Source organism: Camelus dromedarius, chromosome 2 (genome assembly GCF_036321535.1).
Source record: "Camelus dromedarius isolate mCamDro1 chromosome 2, mCamDro1.pat, whole genome shotgun sequence".
Classification (NCBI taxonomy): domain Eukaryota; kingdom Metazoa; phylum Chordata; class Mammalia; order Artiodactyla; family Camelidae; genus Camelus; species Camelus dromedarius.
In genome coordinates this window covers 26,022,911-26,040,021 of record NC_087437.1, presented here as the reverse complement: position 1 = coordinate 26,040,021, position 17,111 = coordinate 26,022,911, and the positions used below count along the sequence as shown (strand labels likewise).

Sequence of the window (17,111 nt, the reverse complement as noted above, 5' to 3'; positions counted from 1 at the left end):
TTATCAGTCTCATTAATTGTTGCCTCACCTTCCTCTTCCTCACCCAAGTCATGAAATACTGACATAGACTTTACACTCTTCACAAAAATTAACTTAAAGTGGATCACAGACCTAAATGTAAAGAGCAAAACTATAAAACTCCTAGAAGATAACATAGGGGAAAATCGAGATGACCTTGGGTATGGCAATGAGTTTTTAGGTACAACACCAAAGGCATAACCTAGGAGAGAAATAATTGATGAGCTAGACTTCATTAAAATTGAAATTTTCTGCTGTGTGAAAGTCACTGTCAAGAGAATGAGAAGACAAGTCACAGACTGGGAGAAAACATTTGCAAAAGACACATCTGAAAAAGGACAATTATCCAAAACATATAAAGAACTCTCAAATCTCAACAGTAAGAAAACAGTCTGATTTAAAAATGGGCAAAAGACCTGACCAGCCACCTCAGTAAATAAGAGGCACAGATGACAAATAAGCACGGGAAAAGATGCCCAACATCAGATGTCATGAGGGAACTGCAAGTTAAACCACAGGATACCACTACCAACCAATTAGAATGGCCGAAATCCAAAACACTGACAGCACCAAACAGTGGTGAGGGTGTGGAGCAACAGGAGCTCTCAGTCACAGCGGTGGGAATGCAACTTTGGAAGACAGTACAGTAGTTTCTTAGAAAACTAAACATGCTCTTAGTATACAATCCAGCAATTACGCTCCTTCGTATATGCCCAAATGAGTTGAAAACTTACATTTTCACAAAAACCTACACATAGATGTCTATAGTAGATTTATTTGTAACTGCCAAAACTTGGAAGCAACTAAGACATCCTTCGGTAGGTGGTGGATATATATAAACTGTGCTACACCTAACAATGGAATATTGTTCAGTGCTCAAAAGAAATGGGGTATCGAACCATGAAAAGAAATGGAAGAAACTTACATGCATATTATTAAGTGAAAGAAAGGAAAGGAAAGGAAAGTCTGGAAAGGCTAAATTTACTGTGTGATTCCAAATATATAACATTTTAGAGAAAGTAAAGCTATGAAGACAGTAAAAAGATTGAGGGGGGAGAGGGATGAATAGACCGAGGGCATTAGAAGATTTTTAGGGCAGTGAAACTACTCTGTATGTCACTATATAGTGGTGGATACCCATCATTATACAGTTACGTAAACCCATAGAATGTACAACACCAAGGGGTGAACCTGGTGTAAACAATGGACTTTGAATGATTACGTTGCATCATTGTCGGTTCCTCATTGTAACAAATGCACACTCCGGTGGGGGCTGTTGATACTGGGGGAGGCTGTGTCTGCTTGGGGGCAGAGGGGTATGGGAAATGAATCCTTTGTACTTTCTGTTTAAATTTGCTAAAATTGAACCTACAACTGCTCTGTCTGTAAAAAAAAAAAAAAATTGCCTGATAGCTTTTGAAATTCCCAATGGCTAGGCTATCCGCCAGATCAGTTAAATCAGGACATATAGGGTTGCAAACTAGACATCAATAAATTTTTAATACAACCCATGTAATCCCAATACAGTCAAGGCCAAGAACCACTGCCCTAGAAAGTGACAATCTCACAGTAGTAGATCTTGGACCTGGATGCCAATAGGAATCACTAGCACTCAAAAAAATATATAGACTTCCAGGCCTCACTCCTGAAATCTGATTCAGTCAGTCTAGGATGAGGCCTGGGCACCAGTGTTTTTTAAAAGCTCTTTGGGTGATTCCAATATGTGGCCCAGATTGAGAATTACGGATCTGTAGCAATAAGGGAAATTCCTGGAACATGTGCTTTAAACTCTCCAGTCTTGTGCTCATGGCAGACATTAGTAATCACTCCCAGAACTCTTTCCTAATGAGCCTTCTCCACTCAACTTATCAGGCAATCATCATTCATTCGTCAGAGTTGCCAATGGATTCCCCTTTAGCATCTCTGCTTCATAGATTTACTCCCTTTCCAAACCAGAGATGTCTTTGTTGGATTTGCCTACCCTTGCTTCTGCCTCCATCTCCACAACTTGGAAGGTCTGACGTTTTCATAGAAGAGTTCTCCAAGGCTGTGACCTGGTGACAGCTGTTCTAGCTTTGGAACAATGCTGTACCAGCTTTGGAACAATGCTGAACCTTCATACTGTGCCTATAGTCTTCAAATCTCAGGGACTTTCTGCAAACATTAACTCATTTGTTTGAAAATGTCTGGTGCTGTGAGGACTAATGAGCTAATGTTTATGAAACATTCTGTGTTCCCATGATAAAAGACATCAGCTATTCATGTAAAAGGCATATTTAGAGGCCACTGAATACTCTCGAGAGTTGGCTGCATTTTTTGCTTCACAGTGACTATCATCTAAGGCCAGGAGAGAGGCCACACCACTGTTCTCTGGAGAAGGCGCAGTGATGTGGGAGGGGTAGCAGTAAGAACAGCTTAGCAGAATCCCAGCCCCAGCCTTCATCACTTTCTAGTGTTGTTACCTTAAGCACGTTTCTTAATGTCTCTCAGCTTCTCTTCTCTCATATGTCCAGTGGGAGTGATAATGTCTGGCTTGGATAACGCACACAAGAATGCTGGCACGGACACCCAGGTCAGCTCCTCTAAGGAGCTGGGAGCCGCCTTGGGCTGATTTTAAAGGGCAACATATGCAGTACATTTGCACATCACCAAGAGGAAATGTACAGGACCGTGCTGATTAAGAATCCAGAAAGGAGCCTTCCTTTGACTAACGTGAGAATTAGGAGAACTTATGTCTTCTCAAATTTTCCCATATAGATCTAGAATTAAAAACAAGATCTGTGCTGAGTCCAGCTTTGCCCTAGAAGTCATGTGGACCTCCCTAGCCAAAACAAAACATTTCAACTGGCGTGTGCTAAGTAGCTACTCCACACAAAGCTAAATAATGGGGATGAAAAAGAAAACTTTCATTCCTCCAGTGCACGAGAAGAAATGTCTGCCTTAAAAAGCAGATAACGTGTTTTATCAATTCTAGGTTGCTTGTTTTTGTTACACTGTAACATACATGATATTGGAGCACATCTCACAGGTGAAGACATGTCATGGTTTGACAGCATTTCTTTCCTTTCTTAGTGGTTCATAGAATAAGCGGGGTATCTTGACATTGATGGCAAGTGAAATGTGACAAGAACAGTCCCTCAGGTTGTTAGAAGCTCACATGCGGTATCGTTAGAGCACCTGTATTTATTATTAACTGCTGTGTAGCAGATTACCCCTAAACCTAGCAGCTTAAAGCCATAAACATTTTTTTTCTTCATGGTTCTGGGGGCCAGGAATCCAGTAATGGTTTAGCTCAGGTTCTAGCTCAGGATTGCTCATGAGGCAAAGTGTCATCTGGGTCTGCTGTCATCTGAAGCTTGACTTGGGGGGTGGAAGATCCACTTCTGAAATCACTCATGAGACTCTCAGCAGGAAATCTCAGTCCCTTGCAGTGTGGCCCTCTTCTTTGAGCTGCTTACAACAAGGCAGCTGGCTTCTTCTGGACTCATCAAAGAGAGAGAGATTAGAGACAGAGACAGAGATGGAAAGATGGAAGCTGCAGGCTTTTATACTTAATCTTGGAAGCTTGGAAGTTACATATCATCTCTTCTGCCATATTCTATTAGTCACACTGACCAACCCTGGTATGAGATGGGAGGGGTCAATGTAGGAGGCAGGGATCACTGAGAGCCATCCTGGAGACTGGCTGCCACAACACCCAGCACACTGAGTGATCAACAGAAAGTAAGAAGAAATGTCAGTTTCCCCCCCTTGTTTTGCACTTTCCTTTTTACCTCCTATGAATTTTGTTGGGTCCGCCCTTAGGTTTGTACAACCATCAAACTCATAGCTTCAGTTTATGCAGCAGTGGAGCTGGAGTGGCCAATGGAATGAAAAGAACACTTTGAGCCTGACTGTTTGGTGTGGCTGGAGGTCAGGTTCTTTCCTTCGGCTTCTGTGTGTAGAATGGAGAGTCGTAGGATTTCACTTACCTCGCTTTTGAAAGAAATGCATCTGAATTCTCGAGGTTAGTCACCCAAAAGAACTTGGCCACCCTAGTTCTCTGACCTTTGTACAGCAGTGGTTTGGCTCTGAATGGGAGCTCTAAACACAGAAAGAGCACCCAGGATTTCAGAAGTGGGCTCTTTTGGTGGCACAAGGGGACTGGCTAAGCAAATTGTCATTGGCCAGCATGTTAAAAAGAATAAGCAGGTGCATTTCAAAATTCTGGAGCCATCAAATCCTGATTTCCAAGGTATTATTGGAAATAAGAAGCCTGGTTGTTCTGAGATGAGTTTAGGGCAGCCCTGGATTATAGCCCCACGGACTCTAAGTTTGCAGTCCTCAAAGTGCGTCCTGGCTCAGCATCATCAGCATCACTTGGGAACACGTTTGAAATGCAGATTCTCAGTCCTCACTCCAGATCTCGTGAACCAGCCCATAGAGGACTGGAGCCCACGAGCCCCCTGTGTTTGAACGAACCGGGAGATTCTGATGCTTATACAAGCTTAAGAACCACTGCCCTGAAAAGCTTGGGAACCACTGTCCACTGTAAGGATTTCTTCTTTGGTGTAAGACATATTCTTTCCCCAATACCCCACTCCTCCCTCACCCCAAAAAGGCAAAACTAAATTACAGTGTTTGGGGATGCACTTGGGTGGTAAAACTATAAAGAAAAGTAAGGATTACTACTAAATCAGGACAACGGTTACTTTTAGGGAAGCGAGAAGGAGACGTGGGCTGAGCAGGGAAGGGCACGTGGAGGGCTTCTGGGGTGCGGGTGTTGCCCATTTGAAGGGGCGGAGCTTCAGCGAGACAGACAGTGCACACAGGATGGCCGGGAGTTTGACACACTCACAGCCCTGGCCCCAGCACGGAGTAGCTGTGCAGCTCTCTTCACAAAAGTAGAGTTGCAAATGAGAACCAGCATACATGTATTTTGACAAAATAGGGGGTGTTTTCCAGCATCAACCATCAGTTTTCCAATTCTCTGGACGCCAACCGGGTGTCAAACAATTAAATGCAATTCTGTTACTAATCACCTGGCGTTAGTGTCAGATCCCACAGATTTAAGGGTTTGGTCCCCAAGACTGCCTGCACTGCAGATGCCTGTTGCTAGTCCTGAGCCACTTGTACATCTGACCAAATGGCCATGAATTGGGGGTTCTGATAATTTTCTGGAATGGCTCACAGAACTCAGGGAAACATTTCATGCTTGCCAGTTCATTATTAAGACGTAACTCAGGAACAGCCAGATGGGACAGGTGCACAAGGCAAGGTGTGGGGGGCGGGCACCGAGTGTCCACCCCCTCCCTGGGTGGACCACCCTCCCAGCACCTTGATGTGCTCACCAACCTGGAGCTTATCAAATTTTATTGTTCAAGAATTTTTATAAAGCTTATCCTCCAGCCTTCCTTCCACTTTCTGGAGGTCAGTGGGTAGGGCTAAATCTTCTGACCTTCTAATCTCTTGGTCCTTCTGGTGACCAGCCCCCTCCTGAGGCTATCTTGGGGCCCCACCCCGAGTCACAGCATCAGCACAAACTCCGGTGTGACCAAAGGGGTTCATTATGAATAATAAAAGACACTCCTATTACTCAGGAAATTCCAAGGGTTTGGGGAGCTCTGTGCTGGAACTCAGAGACAAAGGCCAAATATATTTCTTACTATATCACACAGAGGAAAAAACTGAAAGGGGTAATATGTTAAATGTGACAGAAACTTGACTCAGATACCAACGAGTTCAAGGGCCACTGGGCCTTGCCCAGTGCTGGCTACACATTCTGTTGTCCTTGTCCCTCCCATCTCCTACCTCTACATCACCTGGCATGTCGGCCTCATTTCTCTTATTGCAGGTGACCTTCCTCCAAGGGGCCAGTGTGTGGGCGGAATACACAATGTCAACGAATTCCTCACTTAAATGATTTATCATCTCAGCTTGGTGACCCCAGGGGAAAGAGTCATCTCTCCCAGTGTCCACAAACAAAACTCCAAGGAAGAGCCATAACTGCCTTGCTTGGGTCACAGGACCAACTAGCTGTGGCCCTGGGGTTAAGACAGTTTGACTGCCCAGTGTGGAAGGAAAATAAAAACGGAGTCACCGTTACTAAGAGAACTCTCTAAAACGGAGCCAAGGGGGCCACTGAGGAAGCCTGCCTTGTGCAGGGATGGCAACTGACCTTTGAACCACCCATCGTCCTACTCCAGATACTTTATCGGACCCTTACTCTAAACGAATGCGTGACGGCCTATCTCCTCACCGAATCCTGCCCTAGAATTAGCTGTGATTCCTTCAGGACAAATACTTCCTAACTTGCGTCAGTCTGTCACAATTCTTGCTGGGCAACTTAAACCACCTTGTGGCTTTTGTCTTTCTTTCCCCATAATTTCAGCTTTCTATTTTATTCAGGATCCTTGAAATTACTTAATTCCTATGGGTATAAACTAGTAAGGGGCAGCTGGACAGGAGAGCGAAGAGCTAGGCCTTGGCATCTGCTCTGTGACAGGTATGTAAGCAAGAGAGCGACTCTATATAATTTATTATAAAATTTAATCCTTACAGTCTCTTCAGCAAGTAGCATTGGGAAAGCTGGAGTGGCTTTTGTCTTTATAAGTCCTTGGCTTTTTCTCTTCCTCAGAACACTTTTCCAGTTTTACTCAAATCTGAGTCTTCTGAATTGAAATTCTTAAAGCTTCAGATAGGGCTCTTTGTTCTTCGTGGCTTCCACACTGGGCGCTGGTCATGTGTTTGTTTACACAGCAGAAGGCTAGGGGTGGTTGGGACAGGCCAGGATTACACGAGGATCACATGGAATGCTAGAGGGTAGTTCCCCAAGGAAAGAAAAAAGGGACTCCAGGCGGCCGAGACAATGACTTGTTTGCTATCAGGAGTTTTGATGGGGACCCCACGTTGGGGGTACTTTGTGCCTGGGACAGAAAGGGAGATGTGGAAGGCAAAGAGCGGACTCAGGCTGCTCCAAAGACCAGCTGCAGTTTGAACTCACTGATCCCTGGAAAAAGACATGTGCGTTCAGTGCAGGGATACGGGCAACTAGAGCAGATGCTGGGGGGAGTCTGCCTTGAGCACCCACCATGACTCATCTCCATCTCCCATCCAGCCTCTAGGACATTCCTTGGCCTTCCCAGCCTGGGAGCCTTCTCCAGCTATGGAGAGGCAGGGTTGTGTTGCAGAAAGAGCTCTGGACTAGAGGCTAGGGCCTCAGTCCCAGGTTTGCCCCTGACTTGATCAAGTTCACTCCCTTCTCAATAAACATGGCATTAGACCAGACCATATTTAAGCAGAGTGTGGTAAAAACAGGGACAGAGCTGGGAGTGGGGAGACATGGAAGGAATAAACACCTCCAAGGGATTGGTTACATTTACTATTACAAAGCTATTATATTACAGATCTATATTTTCATTGACAAATTAAAAAATGATAGAATGGAAATATATTTCGTATTATTTTATTTTAGCCCTAGAGAAGGAGATAATCTTCTCTTGTATTTTTACACTTCTTTAGTTGAGAAAAGTACAAGATACTTTTCCTTACAGACCAGGATAGAAAATAGTTCTGTGGATTCCTGGGGGCAGTGTTCCATTAGGAGGATACGTATCATTTAAACCACATAAGATAAGTAAAGGGTGAGTAGCCCAGATTGCCTAGGGAAAGGCGACTTAAAGGGACCCTTTACATTTGGGAAGTTGGGGGGCAGGGGGCTGGATGGTGAAGTCTGCTGCCACCTTGCCCCTTGGCCATCACTGGAGAGGAACGATGGGAGGGTGTTCCATGAACAGTGGGATCCATTCCGATTCCAGGCCAGGAGCCAGCTCTGGGTGTACAAAAACAGAGCTTGGCTGAGAGGGCAGCCACGTTGGGGCCCCTGGCAGAACTGAGGGCCGAGGGAGGGCACTGTCCTCCGTGTAGAGCCCCCTGTGGCCCCTTCAGGGACTGGCATCCTGCCGGCTCCTCACTGAGAGGAAGCAGTTTAAAGTGAATCAAATGGTCTTCAACAGTGACACCGTGTGGCCAAGAGAAGTAAAGACAGCACTGGACCCACTGCCTCTCCCCTGGGGCAGAGGATGCCTGGCCAATCTACACCCAAACTTGAATGATTTGAGAGGATGCACTTCAAAATGGAGACACGGACCGTCTCATTTCTATGCCATTTGGGGCTACAGCGATTTTTTTCAGTATTGGACCTTTGAGTTGTTGGAGCAATTCATACTCCATTACATGCATTCTAAAATAAATATTTTAAATTGACTTTACTTACATTTCTGGAAATCTATAACCACGTCAGTTTGACTTGTGAAGGTTTTGCTGGAGCCCCTGAGCATCGCACTCCAGGCCACTGAGCACAAATTTTGCTTCGTCTCCCCTTTCACTGCACGGTGTGCCAACTTGTTTCCTGAAAAGAAGGAAGGGGGAAGTGTGGGAGGACCCGATTTTTGACTTTCTAATGGGACTCCTCCAGGGTCATTACATTTTCCTCTGAGGTCACTTTAGTGCAAGTGTCTACACTTTTATATGGCACTGTTTAACATTTTAAGAATCTCCTGGGAAAATTATTCATGCTACTCACTATAGACTTCTATCTAGTTGATGAAATACTTCATTATATTTGTAGCTGAACCCCACAGGATTGATTTCTTAAAGCATTTATAGATTTATTAGAATTCGACTGTGTAAACTAGGCAAGTGGTAATGTAGCACATGGGGCTTAGAGTGTCATACAGTCAAATGATAGGGAGTGTGTGATTCCCTATGCAACCAGCATTGCTCTGGGCATGCACAGTTGACTGGCATAGAACAGAACACAGCCTCTCCTGCCAGGAGCCTGCCTGGCTAGAGAAAATCACAGGACTCTGTAAGAGCAGAGAGGAGGGAGCTCTGAGCTAGTCTCAGCTGCCACCGCTGGTTTTGAGAGGCATAGACAGACACCAACAGCCAAACCTAGAACCAGCCAGTGAAATCAGTCATTCACATAGGAGGCAGTGCTGCTCTGCTAAGTGGGTTTGAATCTCAATCCTACCCCTTAGCAGCTGTGTCATCATGGGCATGTCACTAAGCCCCAAGTGCCCTGCCTGTTAATTGGTGAGAATGCCAACCCCAAGGGAGGTGTAAATCAGATAATACTGGCAAAGTGTAATGCTGAGCAGAACTGTTCTATAAACTGAGTTTTATTGAAATAATGATAACGGGTCAAAATTTTGTAGACCAATTAGGTCATTGATATAGTTTTGTCACATTCACATCAAGTTCATCCATTTAATACAGAGTTGTGGGTTTAGACCAGATTAAATTCACCATATTTCTCTAACTCTCTGGATCGCAACTCTCTCCTTGTACCCTCTCCCTGGCACCCAATGGCAAACAGTTTTACTCTCTACCCAGGGCAAATAGGAAAGAGGCCTGGGAGTTAGCTGGACACTTTCCTCTATTTCAACTTCCACATTCACTTAGTCACCAAGTCCCATGGCCACTGCATTTAAAAATATATATTTTTCAAGAGGAATGTGGCATAACACCTGCATATGATTTTTAAAAATATAGCTTGACTAGCTTTTACTTGTTAATCCTATAGCCCTAATTTGTCCCTCCCTCCTTCCCTCTCCCCTTTGGTAACCATTTGTTTTCTATCTATTCATATTGAAAATCAGTTATACTTCAACAAAAAATATATAGCGTGAATAGACACATGCAGACCAATGGAACGGACTACACTTTCCAAAATAAACCCAAGTATATATGGCAACTTAGTAAATGATTAAGATAGTCATAAGGGAAAATATTAACTTTTTCAAAAATAGTGTAGGACAACTGGGTAGTCATTTTGAAAATGATAAAATTAGATCCCTATCTCATACCAGAGACCAGAATAAATTCCAAATGGATCAGTAATGTAAATGTAAAAAAGGTAAGGCATAAGTACTCAAAGAAAACAGAATGGTTTGGAAAGAATGTCTCAAAGCTATCAAACAAGATCCCAAAGCAGCAATAGAAAATCTTGGATAAATTTGACTACATAAAAATAAAGATTTTTTTTTTTGCATCATAAGCAAAATCAAAAAGGCAAATGACAAATCAGTGGAAAATATTTGCAACTTACATTGCAGACAAAGGACTAATCTCTTTAATATATAAAGAGTGCCTAAAAATCAAAAGGAATAAAATCCAAAACCTGATAGAAAAATCGACTAAAATATAAACCAACAATTCACAGAAAGAGTTACATAGATGCCTCTTTTTTTTTTTTTGAAAGATAACTGGTTTACAATATTGTGTTAGTTTCAGGTGTACCACAGATGACTCTTAAGTATGTAAAAAGATGTTGAAATTTACTCATCATAAGATAAATGCAAATTGAAACTATACAGAGATATCATTTCTTACCTACAAGATTGACAATAATTTAAAAGCTTGGCAACACACTCTGTTGGCAAGGCTGTGGAGAAACAAGCAGAGTCAGACAGTGCCAGTAATATTGCAAAATGATACAACCCCTGGTGAAGGGAATTGGGCAATATCTAACACCAGTAATTACGTATGCACCCAAGAAAAGCACTTCTAGGAAACTACTGTGAAGGTACCTCCGCAAACATGAAAGCATACTTGGGCAATCTTCTTCGTTACAGTATTATTTATAATAACAGTAAGATGCTGGGAAAAATCCAAGCAGCCACTAATAAATCAAACCGTGGTACAGCAACATGACGGAGTTTCATGTAGTCATAACGAAAAAAACCTGAAAGACTTCTACAAACTGATATGGAGTGATGTCCAGGATATATTATTAAGTGAAAAAAATAATGAGGTGCATATAGTATACTGCCATGTAAAAAAAAAAAAAAGGAACATAAGAATATGTATTTGCCTGTTTTTGCAAAAAAAAAAAATGGAACACAGGAAGAATAAAGCAGAGACTAATGAAAACGTCTGCTTATGGAGCTGGTGGGAAGAGAGCAGGGGAAAGGACGAGACTGTCACTCCTGAGTACAGCTTTTTATATTGCTCTGACTTTGGAACCAAATAGAAGTGATCCATTAAAAATGTAATAAAAAGTTTTAAAAAGCAAACCCTAAAATCGACTATAAACAGAAGCAAATGAATCTCTGTACCAAAGTATTATCAAGATTTTTTTGCAGCCTCTTTAGTCATTAGAATATGTTACTTTAAGGATGTAAAGAACTGTGTTCAAAGTTACTTGAATTACTCCGTTCTGTACTAAACACAGTACCCCGATTACAATCCTTGGTGTCCTTTTATTCCACAGGAAAAAAGGACTGCAAAAAATCTGAACTCTACCTCATAGATTTATGATTGGTGGTAATATTAGAATTGTAATTTGAAAGCTATTTTATGTATATTGTAGAATAAAGCAGAAAAGTAAATATGGTAATGCTGTTAAGAACTAAGATTTTCAGGGTAGTCATGTAGAAGGTCTTAGAAGATGCTCATGGAAGTTTTTCCAGTAAGTTTTATGACATCTGCAACTTTCTTTTAAATGATTGAGAGAAAAAAACTTATGAGAAATAAAGCAAAGGGAGCAAAATATGAGCAACTGATGAATCTAGTTGAAGGATAAACACTGATCATTGTACAATTCTAATTTTTTCCATTTTTTTAAGTTCAAAAATTTCCAAGATAAAAAATTTTAGGGAGGATATAGCTCAAATGGTAGAGGGCTTGCTTAGAATGCATGAGGTCCTGGGTTCAATCCCCAGTACCTCCATTTAAAAAAATTAGAATAAGTAATACATCTTACATCTAGTATTTTATAAAACACATGTTTTACTATTTAACTCTAATCAGAAACACATGATTTATATCAGTAAAAGTAAGCTAGATTTTGCTTTGGTAAGAAGCAGCATCAAATTATCAAGGGCTTAGAAAATCAAAGGTTTATTTCTTGCTCTTGCCTTCTAATCATCACAATCAACACAGAGTCTGTGCAAGAGAAGAAGGAGAGTTAAGGAGGGTCTCTCACAAAATAATGCAAAGCTTGACTGGAAATGACACACACAACTCATTAACCACAAGACCCAACCCACCCCTAAGGGGAGTCAGAGACTGGGAAATATCTGATGAGCACCATTAAGGACTAGCACCTCGTTCATTGTTGGGTTTTTTGTTTGTTTGTTTGTCTATTTGGTTTTGTTTAGTTTTTATCTGAATTCATTATGCTGAACACCAGAAATACTACAACATCGTTCATTATGTTTTATGTCGAAGGAAACCTCTATAGATGTGGGAATTGGCGGTTAAGAGCACAGATTCTGCATCCAGAGGATCAGGTATGGCTCAACCACTCACCAGCTAATCTTGGCCAAATTACTGTCTCTCTGTGCCTCAGTGTCTTCTTATATAAAATGTTAGGTCTAATAAGAGTAACAGGTTGGGGAAAGATTAGGTGATTTGATACAGTCAAAGCACTTGGAATAATGACTGGCATACTGTTATCATCAACAGCATTATTACTTTACAGTATGAAACTCAGTATAATGCATTACAATTTTTTTCAAAGCCTCTCCCTTAAATCAAAGGGTACAAAGATGTACAGTGAAAAGTCAATTTCTCTTTCACATCTGAGCCTGATCAATCAATTTTTCTCCCCAGACACAATTGTTGCCAGCCATGGCGTTTATGAATGTAATGTCTTGCAGCTCCAAATCTCCCCACCCCCTTCATTTCTCTGCTTATGAAAATGAAACATTTTTCCTTTGCTGGCTGACACGATCAATGTTAAGCTTTGCCAGTAGAGGACGCTGGAGGGACTCCGGAGGAGAAATGGGCTTCTCTTTCCGGTTCTAGCGGGCTTTCTGTTCTTGTCCTGGGCTGATATGTGGGAGACCCAATGACGGAGCTCGCCCCAGCAAGTTCCGTGGGTGCCCCAGCTGGTTTTCCCAGGACCAGCTCAGCGACACTTGTGTGATGCAGCTTCCTGCCAACTTTCCAGTGAGTCCAGTCATGGCCCAGCCAGCATCATCAAGTTCAACAGTACTCTGCTCCAGGCAGTTTCCTGTTGAATTCATCAGCACACCCCAGCAAGTGATTTCCTTCCCACCAGCCTCAGCCTACCGATTCTTCAGTATAGGAATTTCCAGCTTCTTAGTGCTGGCTTGCGACTCCTAGTTGTCAATTGCGGGCCAGCTCTGATCTGAGGCCACCCAGCAAAATACTACACCATCAGAGGGGCTTTCCCTCTCCAAGGAAGTCTATGTCCAGCTTTGAGCAGCTCACTCACCCCAGTTCATTCCTTTCTCGGATACCCTTTCTCAGCCCTAGTGCATTCTTTTTTATTATTATCATTATTTTTTATTGTAGTTGATATACAATGTTATGTTAGTTTCAGGTGTACAAAAATTCACGTTTTGCTAGATTAGACTCCATTTAAAGTTATTATAAAATATTGGTATATCCCCTGTGCTGTACATTACATCCTTGTATCTTGTTTATTTTGCATGTAGTAATTTGTACTTCTTAATCCCCGTCCCCTGTCTTGCCCCTCTCTCACTGGTAACCACTAGTTTGTTCTCTATACCTATGTCTGTTTCTGATTCGTTATATTCATTCATTTGCTTTATTTTTTAGATTCCACATAAGTGAAAACATACGGTATTTGCCTTTCTCTGACTTACTTCACTAAGCATAATACCCTTCAGGTCTATCCAAGTTGCTGCAAATAATAAAATTTCTTTTTTTTTTTTAAAAGTTGAGTAATACTCCATTGTGTATATACCACATCTTCTTTATCCATCCGTCTTTTGATGGACATTTAGGTTGCTTTCTTACCTTGGCTATTGTATATAATGCTCCTATGAACATTGAGGTGCATACATCTTTTCAAATAAGTGTTTTTGTTTTCTTCAGATATATACCCAGGAATGGAATTGCTGGATCAAATGATAGTTCTATTTTTAATTTTTTGAGGAACTTCTATACTGTTTTCCATGGTGGCTACACCAATTTACATTCCCACCAACAGTGAGCTGAGTTCCCCTTTCTCCACATCCCCACCAACATTTGTTATTTGTGTGTGGTCTTCTTTATGATAGCCATTATGCCAGATATCTCATTGTGGTTTTGATTTGCACTTCTCAGATAATTAGTTATGTTTAACATCTTTTCATGTGCCTGTTGGCCATCTGTATGTCTTCTCTGGAAAAATGTCTACTCAGGTCTTCTGCCCATTTTTTAATCAAGTTATTTGATTTTTTGATACTGAGTTGTATGAGCTGCTTATATATCTGGATATTAACCCCTTACAGACATACCATTTGCTAATATTTTCTCTCATTCAGTAGGTTGTCTTTTCATTTTGTTGGTAGTTTCCTTCACTGTGCAAAAGCTTTTAAATTTAATGAGGTCTCATTTGTTTATTTTTGCTTTTGTTCCCCTAGCCTGAGGTGACAAATCCACAGAAGTATTGCTGGGACAATCCAGGCAAGTCAAGCCAAAGCACCGGGCAGTTTTCAGTCTGCTGCCTCCACACTTTTCAAGAGTGGAGCCTCAGATTCTTACAGCCCTACAGTCAGCCCTGCTGTTTCTCAAACCAGCCAAGTCAACCCAGTGTCAGCAGCCCTGGGGTAGTCTTCAGAATTCTCTTATTCCCACTTAGTAGAGAATGAATCATTCTCCATATTAAATCTTCCCAATTCAAATTATTGTGTAATTTCTGCCTCCTGAATGGATCCTGACAGCTCTTTGTCATAGGCTTCTGAGATACTCTATGCCTATATAATGTGTGTACATATATAATTATATATACTGTATATTATATAAATAGTAATATTATGTCCAGTGTTTTTCTAACTCAGCCATCATTGCATATCAGCATGTATAGATTTATCTCATTTTTAATGGTTGCATATTATTCCATTACATAACTATGCCATAATTTATTTAACCAGTTTCCTATTAATAGGGAGTAAGATTACTTCCAGTCTTTTCTCTCTATAAATAGTGCAGCAGTATTCTTACTTGATAGGTTCATATGCCCATGTGCAAGCATATCTTATCTGAAAGATCACTTCCTGGAAAAGACTCTACCTTCTTTATTTAAATTTTTCTTTTAATGGTGGTACTGGGGATGGAACCTAGGACCTCGTATATACTAAGCATGTGCTCTACCACTGAGCCATCCTCACCCCCAAGACTCTGCCTTCTTAAATTCTCTCCAAACTATCTCCATGCCCACTTCTGCCACCATATTATAGGCATTCTCCATTAAAAAAATTAATATTTAGTATTTTTATTAGTTAGAACTAAGAAAGCATTTTGCATACATTTTGACAGTTTAAAGAACATGTAAAACCAGTGGGAAAACATATCCAAGGCAGAGTAGCATCAGATGCTTTGAGACATGCATAGGCATGCATATATTCACACACAGAAATTTTCTGTGTTCCCAGAACATACATTTCTTCTTGAGAATCCATTGTATGCTTTTTAAAGTTAGCAACATCTTCCTCATACTTGTGCCAAAATGGCCACTAAAGTAATAACATAAAAATGGAAAATGTTTTCATACATTCTGAATTACTCCTCGACATAACTGGATTCGGCCTCACATTCTTGCAGCAGTTAACTGGCTGTATCGGGTACCACTTCTTTTATTAGTATGTCTGTTTTCTTGACCATTGAACAATATTTTGCTTTTCCTTCCCCTGTTCTCTATCCAGTCAGTTCTCAAGTCCTATTATTCATTTTCTTTTGCTTTTTTAAAGTGAGGTGTATTGAAATATAATTTCTACATAGTGAAATTCACACTTTCTAGGTATACAGTTTTGATGAACATGTATAACCATGCAAACTTCACCTCAATAGAAATGCTACCTAAAGTATTTACATCACCCCAGAAAGTTCTATGTGCCCCTTTGTAGTCAACTCTTCCCCTGACCCTGGCCCCTGCTAACTACCGATCTTATTTCTATACCAACAGCTTTGTGTTTTTCAGAATGTCGTATCAATGGAATCATACAGTGTGTAGCCTGGCTTCTTCCACTTAACTCTTTTGAGATTCATCCATGTTGCTGTAGTATCTATCAGTGGTTCACCCCATTTTTATTGCATTCCATTTGTGAATGTCCAGCTTATTTATCTATTTACCAGTTGATGCTTCCAAATTCTGGTGATTATGAAAAAGCTGCTCTAAACATTCCTATACAGGTCTTTGTGAGCCCTTACATTTTCAGTTTTCTTGAGTAAATATCCATGTGGGATTGTTGAGTTGTATGGTATGCGTATATTTAATATTGTAAGACACTGCCAAATTATTTTCAAGAGTGGCTGCACCATTTTGCATTTCCACCAGCAATGAATGAGATTTTCTGTTGCTCTGCATCCTCTCCAGCCTTTGGCCTTCTTTATTTCTGATGGAATTACTGCAGTTGTCTCTGGAATGAACTCTTAGTTCCATACCTTCCTAACTCTGATCCGTCCTTCGAACTGAAACCAGAATGAGCCTCTAAAATTCCTTCCACTCTTAGTGGCTCTGACTTCCTCAGGATAAAGCCCAGACTCCTCAATCTGACATACATCTTTGAGCTCTGAGCTTTATCACATACCCTCCTAACCACATCCACTGTGACCTGACTCAGGGCTTCCGTGCAGTCCAATGCTGTGGAGCATTTATTTTCTACTTTGTATTCCCAAGACGCAAGCACTCTCTGAATTTTGGATAGTGTTGGCATTATGCAACTGGCTACCAAGGTACTTTTTTTTCCTTCGACTATTTTTTATGAAAATTTTCAAAAATTCAGGAAAGTTGAAAAACTAGTGTAATGAACATCCACAGTCAGTTCAACAATTGTTAACATTTTGTTACATTTACTTCATTTGTCTATTTAACATATGTCCATTCTTCTCTTCCTCTTCCTCGTCCTCCTTCTTCTTTTGCCAAACCATTTGCTCAGTAAGTTTCAGGTGTATCTCTCTCCTAACAATTAGAACAATCGCCTTCATAACAACACCACTACTACACCCAAAATAAATTTAAAACAACTTTCTAATATCATCTAACACTATCTATATTGTTGTTTTTCCAGTTGTCTCCAAGGTGTTTCTCACAGTTTTATTTTCCATGTCAGGATCCAATCAAGCTTTATACACTG

General features: G+C 41.1%; 1 pseudogene; it reads left to right on the top strand.

Annotated features, from left to right (window-relative positions):
- The first annotated feature begins 12,244 nt into the window (after positions 1-12,244).
- The window catches only part of LOC105089502 (ceruloplasmin-like), a 26,049-nt pseudogene continuing 21,182 nt past the window's right edge, over positions 12,245-17,111 (top strand).